This window comes from Phalangium opilio, unplaced genomic scaffold, assembly GCF_054372755.1.
Source record: "Phalangium opilio isolate 3A_F unplaced genomic scaffold, DU_Popi_V2 ptg000354l_1, whole genome shotgun sequence".
Taxonomy (NCBI): Eukaryota; Metazoa; Arthropoda; class Arachnida; order Opiliones; family Phalangiidae; genus Phalangium; species Phalangium opilio.
In genome coordinates this window covers 763224-776169 of record NW_028324229.1, presented here as the reverse complement: position 1 = coordinate 776169, position 12946 = coordinate 763224, and the positions used below count along the sequence as shown (strand labels likewise).

Here is a 12946-nt window from a genome sequence, read left to right as displayed (position 1 = left end):
CTTTAATAATTGAGAATAAACCTCGTTGCTATCTAAATTATGTGCATTATATGTAAATTGATAGGTATAGAGTTATCTACTTCATATTTTTCACATTTACACCTTTTAAGACTGGTAAGTATGGTAGAGATGGAAAGCATTATTAGTTAGCTTAATTGTTAGCGCGATGCGTTTTTACGCGCAAAATTCCTGAACAGTGAACAGCAAGATTATTGCTAGGTTATTTGTAAGGATCAACGATGCCTACCTATACTGTCATGAGTGACTCAGGCTGCATAGGCGTAATGTATCCAGCGATTTCTTCTCATTTCGCCCGCGCGGGAAAAAAATCCGAATATTGCGCTCTCTCTTGTCGAAAAAAAATCCCACTCGTACGGCTCCTCGACCTCGAGTCGTCGGCTGCTTTTTCACCAAGGGAGTGTTTTGTCGTGAATGTTTATGTTTTAACAATTTAACATTAAATCATGGCGGTTGTGTCAGTACTGAGACAAAAAGTGCAGGAACTCAATGCAATTTGCCGACATTGATAAAGAATTCTAAAGATAAGAGTTGTTATTGTGACTTGAAACCAGATAATTATACAACTGAGCTAAATCCAATCCACTGATCTCTTAACTGCTTTCTTAACCGAGGCTACTGAGAGAAATATTCGGCTGCTTAAATAGCTCCGATTTCATTGGCTAGCTTCCACTACACGCGCTTCCGGGGAAAAACCGGAAAGAAGCGTAAATAATATTTTCGTTCACGTGGCGGCCGCAGAGCGTCGCATATAATTGTGAAGCCGGCGGTGCGGGAGAAAACGCTGGAGTATAAAAATAAATTGCCTGAGTAACTTATAGGGAGCTAACATATTATTAACTCATGATACTGTATATTCTTGTTACAATTTGTATAAATTCTCAATACTGATATGGGCTCAGATGCTTAAAGCTATCCAATTCTCTTATATATATATATGCAAATTTCGAGTCCTGAATAAATATTAGGATTTTGTTTCTCTTTCTTATCTTTGCAACATTCACGATTACAAATACATTCGCTATGGAACGTATTTGTTACTTGGTAGCGCTTTAATCAGGGTTTCTCTAAACCCTATTTTAAATAATAATTCAAATCGTTAGAAATCCTCGGAAAATATATGCGGGTTTAAAAGAATCGAGATAACTTTATCAATAACTGAAATATCAATTTTATCCAAACTTTAAGATTTTTCAAAATAGACATAGTTTTGCTCCCTGAATTTTGTGAAATACTAGCCACAATTTGGAAACAGTTCATTTTAATACTTAATACCAGGGATAGATTTAATTTTAGAAGTAGGAATGGAGAACTATTAGTATTACTTCAGTCCGACTCATAGCCCAGTATTGAGCCCCTCCCTCCAACACGTAACGAAAAGTTTACATTATCTTATTGACTCACTTAAACTACGTTTTGATGGCGTTGCTTAGGGGGACGGCGAAAAATACGTAATTAGTTTTTACCTCTGTCGTTTTGACCCGCCTCTTCTTTTATCCCCCTCCGTCACGTGAAAGGGGGTCCGGGACTTTGACGCGCGCCCACATTACTCTGTTCACCATTCCTACTTCTAAAATTAAATCTATCCCTGTTAATACTAAGCCGGTAACTTGAACTGTAAAATAACAGAGTTGTCGTCAGGCAAAATTACTATTAACTTTTATATTAATTTTATTAAGCAAAAGTCCCGTTAATTTGCGAGGTTTCACGGTACATTATTCTCGCGTTATTATTGCGGTAATTAAGAAAAGGATAGACTATATATTGCACGGACGAAGTTCGCTCTAATGTAGTGTAGTGTACTCTTCTAGCTAGTGTCCAACACAGAAATAAACTAAACCAAAGGTATCAGTTAACTGTTAGTATATTCACCCCAATATCGGGTGTTTCTGATAAGTCTGCCATAAATTAAACGGGCAGATTTTAGGCGATTTTGAGTCTAAAATTTTCCAAAACATATTGCCGTCCAGGTCACTTTTTTCAAAGAAGAGACCCTAATTTATCGCAGACTTAATAAAAACACCCTTAATACGATATTTTTTTATGACTTCAGTCTAAGCAATTTCAGATGAAAATTAAATTTGTAGCTTGAGGTGTAAAATTTGAGTTTGCCAGTTTATTACTGGATATATTAACTAGTTGATAAACGTCGTGTGGACCGTATGTAAGTGTAGATTTAATGAAAGCACGTGAAAGAGATAGCTGCTAAAACCAACAATCGCGGTGACGATGGCCGAGCTAGCCTTATGTTTATTTAAGGAGGTATATATCCAGGTTAGAAGCTCACCTCTAATGAAAATCTAGCGCTAAAATATGCTAACGGAGACAGATTCGAAATTTTATTTGATAATACTAAACCCGACCATTATTTTCTCTTACTTCTATTTAAATTTCCAATCAAAATCAAACGAAATTGAAGTTACGTTGTTTTTGCGTTCAAGAAGCTCCTAATTCCTATATCCATCATTATCGCGTCTTTTAATTAAACAAGGCGATCCTAGAGACATTTCCAACTTCTCTGAGACCCCTCTCTCTTTCTCTCTCTCTCCATTCCTCGTGTTGTTTTAGTTTTGTTCCTTTGCCTTCTGGCTTCTCCATCTTCCATCTTCCTCTTCCATTCTCCCTCCTCTTGGTCTTCCTTCATCCCCATCATTTTCTGTTATTTCTCTTGAATTTCTTGTCTTGAAGATGGTTTCATATACGAATTTAATGAGCGTAAATACGAAAAATGGAACGAACGTTTCCGCATCTGCATTACTGAGGGTTCTTTTTATATATCTTTTTTTCCTTTGGATGAGAAAAGTTAATGCGATTTCTCTGAAAATGATTAAACAATGGGATAGGGTTAAATAAGGATATGATAAAAGTTGTAAGGATGAGAGCTAGGTAGTTTTCGAGAGTGGTTTCGTGTATTTCTTAGAAAAAGATATTGATTTAACTACATAATGCTTAAAACAACGGTTAAAATGATGGAGGATTTTGACAAAATTCTCGGTATTTCATTTATTGAGAATTGTATTTAAATTTTAAAACATAATTTTAGCAGTTTTATTTACGAATTTAACGAAAAAGTGTCTCATTTTTATAACAAACTTACCTTTCAATGTATTCTGTACGCCCTGTTTTCTAATGTTAAGAAAAAGTACAACAAGACCCACATAAATTTTATTTGCGTTAAAATATTCTTTACGAATCTTTTGTTCTTGAGATGAGTGGATGAAACCATGGTAACGTACTAGTAGAATCTACCTTTTTGATACAACAGGTTTTCACTATGGATACCTAAAATACTTGGTTCAATTTTTTCGCCATTACATTCTTATACCTTTTAAGGTTTCCATGGTAACACACGAGTTCAGTCTCCAATGATATTAATAAATAGACCGTTTTCGCGAACCTGATGAAAGTAGCGGAGAGATGAGCATCTACAACCAATGTCTACTAACACAAGTTCATATATAAAAACAAAAAAGTATGCTTCACAGTTCCCAGTCTTAGACGATGTAGACTCCATGTAAAATGAGAAGCTAATGACGCTCCTCTACAGGAACCAGCCAATCAGAGTAGAGCTTTTTCTAGGTCAAAGGTTTATTGAAAATAGTACTCTATGGTGCTGATCCAAACGATCATTTTTGCTACAGTTCAATGTGCTTAGGTCGTGAGGGTAATCATACGCAGAGGGGGTCGGGACTGTTCTGGAGCTAAAGGGGGGGGGTTACTCATATTACACGGAGTGATCAATCGGAGCCAGCTACAATGAAGTATACTTTTTATTTTGAACCGTGTACTTTTGCTACTAACTTTAGAGAAGGGTGTAAGAGTTAAGGCCTATTCAGACGATAAAACTTTTGATTCAATTAGATTCAGCAAAATTTGATCATTGATCAATTTTAAATTTGGCGTTCCAACTTGTCCAACGTCTGTTAATACGTCAAAACTATCTCATCTAAAGCAGTGAAGAAGTTGTACCGTCTGAATAGGCCTTTAGATGGAAGGGCGAGGCGATTTTCCCCTCTTGCAAGCTGGAGGCCATGCAGAACGTCTCGGTTTACACGATCCCCTCAATTTGAGGTTATCCTGGAGCAGAGTCTAAAGACGCGAAGAGATAGGGGCGAGAGAGAGAGAGAGAGAGAGAGTCTGGACCTTTTCCAAATTAGATTAACCAAGCGTACATTATCAAAATTTGGTCTCTGTGAATATTTTCCCTAACCTAAAACTTCGATCCGGGTAGAGCGGTATTTGGACCCCTGTTTTAGAAGGAACGCATCGTACAGGATTACTTCGCTTAGTAACCGATGACTATGTCTAAAAACAAAATGGGGTCTGATTGAACTGTATATGGTACTTTAATCATTCGAAACTTAACACTTAAAGCAGAACTACTTGGGTAATGAAGCGATGTTTACTGGCAAAGATGGTAAACATTTTTGAAACTAAAATGTTCTTTGAACTATATATTTTCCCAGAAGCATAAGTTCATAAGATATGTTCCATAAGTTTGTCACTCGTTACAAACCGGAGCTTGTCATGAAGTGACGTAGGTCATAGATTCTCGTAAAGCGACGCCAGGTGAGGCGATGTCAAAGGCTTAGTACAGACTAAATAGGAAGATGGAAGTACTGCATAACTTAGTGTAGTCTGCAATTCTCGCTTGTCGTTCTCGAACTAGCCCTCAATAAGTCTCTAGCATTACGAAGTATAGAAAGTGTCATGCTTATGGAACATATCTTATAAACTTATGCCAGAAATAACCGGGAATAAGTACACTCGAGTTCAAAGTGTAAATCTTTTACGTATTGAATTGACTTTTTAAGAAACACGCTATAATATCATTTAAAATACCACACAAGGAAACAACGCTACGTATAAAATATTCATTTTAATACCTTTTTCAAACTGAAAGCTAAAAGCTTTCTTATGGCTTTTAGTAAAGTATACCGTAACAACAACATTTTTTTTGGTTTCGTGGTCATTTTATTAATGTTAAAAATATACATTACATTCGAGTTCAAACCGAGTATAAGAACAAAAATGCCATTAAATACTATAGCTCCATAAAAATCTCTAAAATGTTTTGAGTGTTAAGGTGGTTCATGTTGCGTACGGTACATACTATCCACACATTGAACTAAAGATGAATTGGGTAAACGTTAGATCCGGTAGTCTACTTGGGCCATAAAATCCGATGTCATGACTTGAAAGTTGGTTTTCTTCGATTTAAGGTTTTCACCTTAAAATGCTGAACTCGTTCTGGTTTCTTTCAAGGTTTCGAAAATGACCTAGCTTAAGAAGGGCGAGAAAAAATAAAAGAGAAATAAGGCGCATTTAGAGGGTTTTTATCGTTTCGACGTAAGTGATCACGTAAAAACGGTTTTCGCCAAAAGTAGAATGACCAACACTCGACCTAAAAACTGGTATGACCCCACCCAATATATGACATTGACTTCCTCATATTTCTTTATATTCCAACATAAACCATTCTACATATTGCAATGTACAGTACTTTGAGAAAGTATCTATGTTTACGCTACTGTTTTGAGAGCTCTTAGCTTATGCCATCTAACTTCAAAAGGAGACAAATTAAAACTGTCCCCTACAATGTTCTCGCGCCATTTACCTAATACATCTCACTACATCCTTTCCATTGAGGGACCCAGCCATTTTGGTCTTAGACGGAGCGTAAAATTTTTGTTTCTTAGGATCTAGCTGACTCTGACAGGGTTTCGCACTTCTGTCTTTGTAGCTACGCGTATAAAACTGTATAGGTTGTCACCTCGACGTCCAGCTAAATGAAAGGAGGGGAAAGAAGGCAAAACATTGTCCAGGTTAGCCAATGCGCCTCTCTATTTGTCAAGAAAGAAGTTGGAAAGGCGAGGATTTGTCTTCTGTTTTCCCAAATTCCAAGAGGAGTAAGAAAGAACCTGAAAGAAGTGTAGACGAAGAAGAAATGATTTAATGGATCTGTTGTTGGTTAGTTTGCTATTTGGAATTGAAAACAAATTAACAATTTTAATTATAAAGGGTTAGATCGTCCTAGGATATATTTTAAGAACGCTCGAATAATATTTCAATGGTACTCTCAATAAATAGATGTCTTTTCATTAAATAAATATGTCAAGTAGGTGTAGATAGAGTAGGGTATACTTCTACTCCAATCTCTGTTAGTTGAATCATTCGTTTACAAAAACCACACCATTACTGTCTTCACCTCTCCAAAAGAAAATGTAAAGGGGAAATCTGTAACCTGCCTAGGTGTGCTACATCGACTCGAGATTGTTTGGTTATAGTGTAGTAATGCGAGTCTTATGGAGGTCCTCTCTCCTTGTACCTCCACTTACCATCACCTAAGCCTAATCTTATTTGAATAATAACAACCAAGGCAGTGTAAGCAGCGATCCACATTTGTCTGATCAAACATTATCAACGTCTTTTTCTATCCTAGCTTTTTCCAGGACATCGCGAATATCCAAGAACATTTACTTTTCTTTCTTACACTCCCTTAATGGCGGGTATCAAAAAGAAAGAAAGGAAGAAAAAGTAGAGGGATTGTAGATTCTCTCTCGAACCCAAAGCAGGTTTGCACTGCCATCACCGAACCCAATTTTCATTCGTTCTTTTCATACTATCCTATCTAGCTTTTGGACCAGCCATTAGGCTAGGCCGTAAAGCTTAATCAGAAGAAAGGCCTTTAGATGGTGCCAACAAATGCCATCATTTTTGTTTTTTTATTAATTTATTTTACGCATTTGGGTTGTGGAGTTGCATCCACTATTTTAGCGCCCGCTAGTATTGAGGCAAGGTACAGTTTGTTTGCCCCGCATTAGTTTCAGACACTTAATTGTTGGGCATAACCGTTTGTCTAGGTTACAGTCTGGGTAGGGTATTGGTTTTGTAGAGATTTAGGCCTGTCGGTTTTTAACCTTAGATTTTTAGTCTTTATCTTTAACTATGGGCGTATGTTTATAAGCAAATGAAGGGAAGGTTAATTGATAATGAAACTAGTTGAGCAAGGTCGTAATTAACTTTACCTTCCCTTTTAACCTTTTAAAATTAACAAAGGCCTAAATGAGATTTTCTAAGAATACCACGGCGCTGTCCATCTTTTCGCCCATGTAATTTTAAAGAGGACCATGCAGCTACCCGTCTGCAGTGAGCTTACAGTAACCTTGATATACCAGAAACAATAGAGGTTCCGTTTAAGCTCGCCTCGTCAAAATTAAAACTACATTGAAATACATAGAATAATCCTGATCATCCCTTGCATATTTCGTGGTTTTTATCGACAAAGCGCTCAAATTTCCCATCCGCTATAGGTTTTCTAAGATCCATGGTTTTATGTCGTGCCAGTAACCCTGAAATTGTAAAATTGTAGCGTCTAGTTCTCAACAGGGGTGCGACAATTTGTAGTGAAACTGGTTTTGGTTTGTCTTTGCGGTTTACATACGCCATCCTCTCTTGTAAGAATGATTGTCTTTAATTTTTACATGCTAATTAGCGGCATATGATTACAAGGGTCGACACGAATATACTTAAAAATGCTCTTCGTAATGTTATACGGTACAGCTGCGAGACGCCACCACGATTTAGCATAATTGCGAGCCATACTTCATTCGGTAACGAGACTGATGCGCGACACCTAGAAGTACAACCTCCTTACGAGTCTTACAACGAGCCAGTAGGTGGAGGAATGTCGTTTCAGCCTCGACCCCCTATTGAATATTTATATTTAAATATTTTTGTCGCGGTTTTAGGGGACCTCTCCTTAAGGGTTGGTTTCAATTAAGCACTTCCCCTGAGTGGTTTAGTTGTACCAAAGTTTAATCAATTTTTGAGTTACCCCAAGTCCTCTTGTACCTTTTACCTCTTCAACGAATGAACTTCTTTCTACTTTTCCTTGATAATTAGTTTCATCTTACGTTTCACCATCTCACGGGAGTTACAACTTCTAATAAAGAATAACGATGTTTACAACGTTTGGGGAAATAACCAAACTTTTACGGCTAATTACCTTTTGGTTTATTTAAAATTGTAAAGATCATGTACAAATATTTATGTTACGTACATACCCTAAATCGGTAAACGTGTAAGCGCGTGATATTCGTAGATTTAGATCAGCGGTAAAACTTTCTCCATAGCGTGTGCCATAAATACTTAATACGAAATCAACCATTAGGTCTTGTCCACACGGAATTCTACCAAATGGACATACCGTATTTCTTTTCTCTTTAAAGTATTCTAGATAGCCATGGTAATTCGGTGAAAGGCTTCGGAATGCAATTTTCCAATGGGTGGGAAATAGCTAATTTCTCCTTATCTAATATATCCAGTGTTATACAACCCTGTTCCCCGAACGTTGGTAATATTTCTCGCCCCTAAATCACTCTCCCCGGTTAAACGACTTGAAAGCGACTTAGCGACCACGAAGCCAATTCCCCAGGAACTATTCTAGCGTCATAAACGTTTCATCATCCTGTCTAGAGTCTAGACGCGCCTTCGATCGACCGGATATGACGTAAATCGAGCTAGGATATAACTTATAATTTGGACAAAGCACCGCGCGGTGTAGTCAAACTATTTGAATCGATGCCTTATTTAGCAAAAAGGTGGTGTTAAAATTACTACCATTCCTAATGATTCGATGGGCGTCTATAGTGTAATTGCTTCACAATCATGTCTGCCCTGTAGGGAACAAAAACATTGACACGGAGCATTAAGTCTGGAAAGTCAAATAACTCGAAAACTCAATTGAAATGCCCTATGGAATGGTCGCTGTACTATCTATCCACTGTTGTCTATAGAATCTACATAATCCGCGATTACCTAATAGAGTTGTCCCCCACCCATATGCCTTAAATCTACATCATCGACCCCATATCACTTTGCACAAATACTGAAGGCACGGAATCTCTTTTAAATCCATGATCTTACTGTCGTCATATCGTAGAAAAACTCAACATCAAAATCCATAAAAAAGACCAAAAAAAAAAACAAAGACTTTGTGGGATGGGTCCGCTTAAAGGCAGGAACGCCATCGGAAAAGTTGTTCCACCCTTGGCCAATTGAGTCAAGTCTTTGTGTCAGCCCATCCCTTTCCACTTTGAGAAGTGTATAGGTAATGTTCACCCAGCAGCGTCTTCTAAGTCCACTAAATATGACTAATAAGAAAATTAAGCCTTCGCTCTTGGTTATATATGCCTTTACATTATTATACTCCCTGTACAGGCTATGCCTACACTGTCGCGTGATTAATGGGCTAAGGTAAATTTTATAGCCAAAGCCCTATGGGTTAATAAATCGAATTTCCCTATTATGATGTAATGTATAAGGTTATTGAATATGTCGTTAGATAGAAGTTTTCTACGCCTATTATTTATAACCTTAATTTTTTATTCATTCTAGATTTATCCGGTTTCGCCACGTCATTGTTTAGTCAAGAAAGTCACGTGGTTGGGCAAATAATTAACACGCACCTGTGTATGTATAACTGGGAACCTTTGCCGAAAAAGTAAGTAAAATTAATAGTTTAAAATATTGTGATTAAACCTTATATATTTATTTTTCAAGACTTTATGTAATTCATTAGGCCTACATAAACAGCGTCGAAATCTATCATTTTCCAAGGCTGTTTACACTGTAAGTACTAAACTTTAAATTTTAATTAGCATAATGTCGCGATAAACAATTAAAATGTTTCTCAGATTAAAATACAAACCTGAAACCCAACAATAGCAATTTAAAATAACAACTTAATTATAACTTTAAGCATTTCCAAAGAGCTACTTAATTACTCTTGAAAGTAATTTAACTGAATCGTGCGTAATATAATACGACTCTCTTCATTTAACATAAAAGGAGGTGTAAACTCACCTACACACTCGGCTAGTTAGATATAGACAAAACGGTAAATTCAACAAGCTGTAACGCGCCTAGTTGCCTCCAATTAATTACGACTGTTAACATCTTAAAGTGGGCGTATAATTTTAAAAGGGTTTAGAGTGAATAGTAATTGTTAAGGAACCGAGTCGTATTTTGAATTCTTGAGATGCGAATTAGTTCCCTTCTATGTACAAACTGTTGCTGAACCTGACAGAAGTCAAGCGTTCATCGGCCGGAGTCAACATGTATATGTAGTTGAAGGAAACTAGAAACCAGGCGAATTTTAATACCTATCCTTTGAATTGTTAAAGGGAATTCGAGCGAAAAGCGAGTTTTAAGACTGAAGCTAGCTAGCTGGAGGCCTAGGGGTGGAAAATTGCTTGTTGCAACAACAGTCCGAGTGTTTGAGGGTGAGGGTGAGGGTGCACGATGGTTGTTGCTTTAAAATTAGAATTCAGTATCGTTTGTTCGTGTCTCGGTTGTAAAACAATCTATCAGGTCGGTAAATCGCGCCATGGGGGGGAGGGGGGGAATCCCCAATTGAAGTTGAAGCAACACTGCCGCAGACATTGACTCCCTTTGGTGTTACTGAAGACTGACTTTAAAGGAATTTTTGGATAGTTTACGCGAAACAGAATGATTTCTTTCAATACCCATCACTCGAAGTATCAAAGTTTTGCATCCAGGACAAAGTTGTACGAGGACAAATGGTAACTACTTCCAAAGGGAAAACCAGGGATAACTGACAACATGTTGATAATGTCTTCGAGTACCATACTTCTAGCCTTAAACCAAAATAGACTGTAAAAAGTTGCAAACGTTTATATAGCCGTCAGACTGGAAGGTTGTTGTTCACTGTGGGTCTATTTCGGGGGTTGAACTAAGAGAAGATATATAAGGGTATACTGTAACCTCAATTTGATACCTCAATTCTTGGGTAAGAGGTAAACCACGCCATATACTAACCCCTTCAGCGTTAAACTTACTCTTCGACTATTGTCCGAGGCTTCGCGAGCGCAAGCTCTATATATTTAACCGTGCCCAGAAATCATTAGGGGCTAAGACAATAGTGTCTTTTAATCCCGGTGAGGAGCTTTCCTTGTAGCCCATCCCACACACTCTTCTGATTCTCTACCCTTCCGTAAACTTGGCGTAATTAATTGAGTCTCCTTAAGCTCTCGGCTAGGTTGTCTAGAGCAAGCATGGATTAGACCAAAGTTTGTGGTTGCTAATGTGTTAGTATTTCTTCATATTCAAATCGGTACCAAAGAGTTTCAGTTTATCGTTATGGTTTACGCGGAAAGTGAACTGATTTTTTTTCTTTGTGGCAGCGAGGATATCTTAGTTTTTAAACCACGATATCTTTGGATTAGTTTACTTCTGGGCCAAGGCCTAGGATGAGAGGATCTCCCCATAGAAAGTCTTAATAATTATACGATATAGTTGTTGAAACGTTATTTTGCGGATTAACGGCCAAGGATCCGCTTAAAAGCGTCGGAGAAGAGAACTAACCTGAACCCGAGAGATGAGGGAGGACTGCGGGTGTACGGGGTATAACTTAAGCCGTTTAACTCTGCGAGAAATCTTCGCGTGGCCGAATTTATACCCAAAAGTTCCCTGGACGCACTTTACACAACAAGTGTTCTCTTATTCTAAAGGACTTTATATTTGTTTGAAGGCTTTGTGCCCGTGTATATGGTTATACGCTTGAAACTTCAGATGATATTTAATACTAGGTATAGTTGGGGTTCTACATTCTATATACGCAGATTTGAGCCTCCCTTTATGTATAAAGGCTTTAAAATATACCTTCACCTTACCAATTTACTGGCATTGTCTAGATTAGGGCTAAAGCAACGTCATATCCATAAGTATTGCGATGGAATTACTGAAACTGACTATATCCGTACATAGAGCGATGGTTCAGTACTTCTCCGTGTAATGTTGTACTTCTTGATACGTTACATATATATGATTATGACTGGAGTTAGATTATATCTCGTTGCTATTTGACGGGATCTTATACGCAGGATTGTTAAGCTATTTGAGACCAAAACATCTCCAACAGAAAAACTGAATGATGATGAAGTATTTCCGTCTACAACAATACTTCGAGAAAAACTCGATCGCATTTAGGCGAAATTCTATACATTCCAGTTCAGTTCAAATCCGTTAATGGATAAGCTAATGAAAAGTACCGCCTTTTAGATGCTACTAATCACACTCAAATATCTAAACCACCCTTTATATGTTAAGACCAATTATTAAACCATTCACGCTTCCATGGTTTAAATGAACACTGTCGTTGGGGTGTAGACTACGTAATACCTTGAATCAACTGGTATTTCAGGTAATATATGTATAAGGCTTAGAAGCAACAGATAGCTCTGTCATAAGCTGGTATGCGCGTAACTTTAACCCTTTACGTGGTTGTTTTAATCATAAGGTGATAAGGAAAGGGTTTATCTTTGCCGAAACAAACTTGGAAAGTTTCCTTCTTGTTACGAAATTGTTACTGTATTTCTTGCACGTTGTTTTGCTTAACTAAATTAGTCTTAGCACGATTGTCTACTTCGTTTTAAGCCTTTGCCTGACATTAGCGTAAGATGCAAAACTGTAGAACACGAGGTTAATTTGATTCTTCGCCTCCATGCCCTCTTGTTACCATAACAAAAGCCCTTTAAAACTAAAAAAAGGGGGCGGGAGAATTACGATCAACTAAACTTCGCGTGAGTGGCAGATTTTTAATAACACTATGTAAACTAACGAATTTTCATAATATTATTTCATCAAAGCTATAGCGTACGTGGAAAATATGAACAGCAGAGCAACACTAATAGCAGGCAAGGCAGCACGCGCCGTTCAATATAAAGCGACACGCTTAGCTCAGAAATTTTTAATCTAGTAAAAGAGAAATGCTATTAAATTTAGACTGTAGCGAAAAAGCTATTTCCATGAAAATTAAGATACATTAACCCATCCCCTTTCGTATAATAGACGCCATATAATTCGATACAACCTAGGAGGAAAACATACTTAATAAACAATACCT

The 12946-nt window shown here is 37.4% G+C and overlaps 1 long non-coding RNA gene across 1 annotated transcript in view; it reads left to right on the top strand.

Annotated features, from left to right (window-relative positions):
• The first annotated feature begins 9423 nt into the window (after positions 1–9423).
• Positions 9424–12946, top strand: part of LOC149602641 (uncharacterized) — a 34189-nt gene continuing 30666 nt past the window's right edge. The window contains exons 1-2 of the long non-coding RNA XR_016377795.1: positions 9424–9523; positions 9602–9651. This is a non-coding gene — a long non-coding RNA (uncharacterized LOC149602641). The remainder of the gene's footprint in view (positions 9524–9601; positions 9652–12946) is intronic.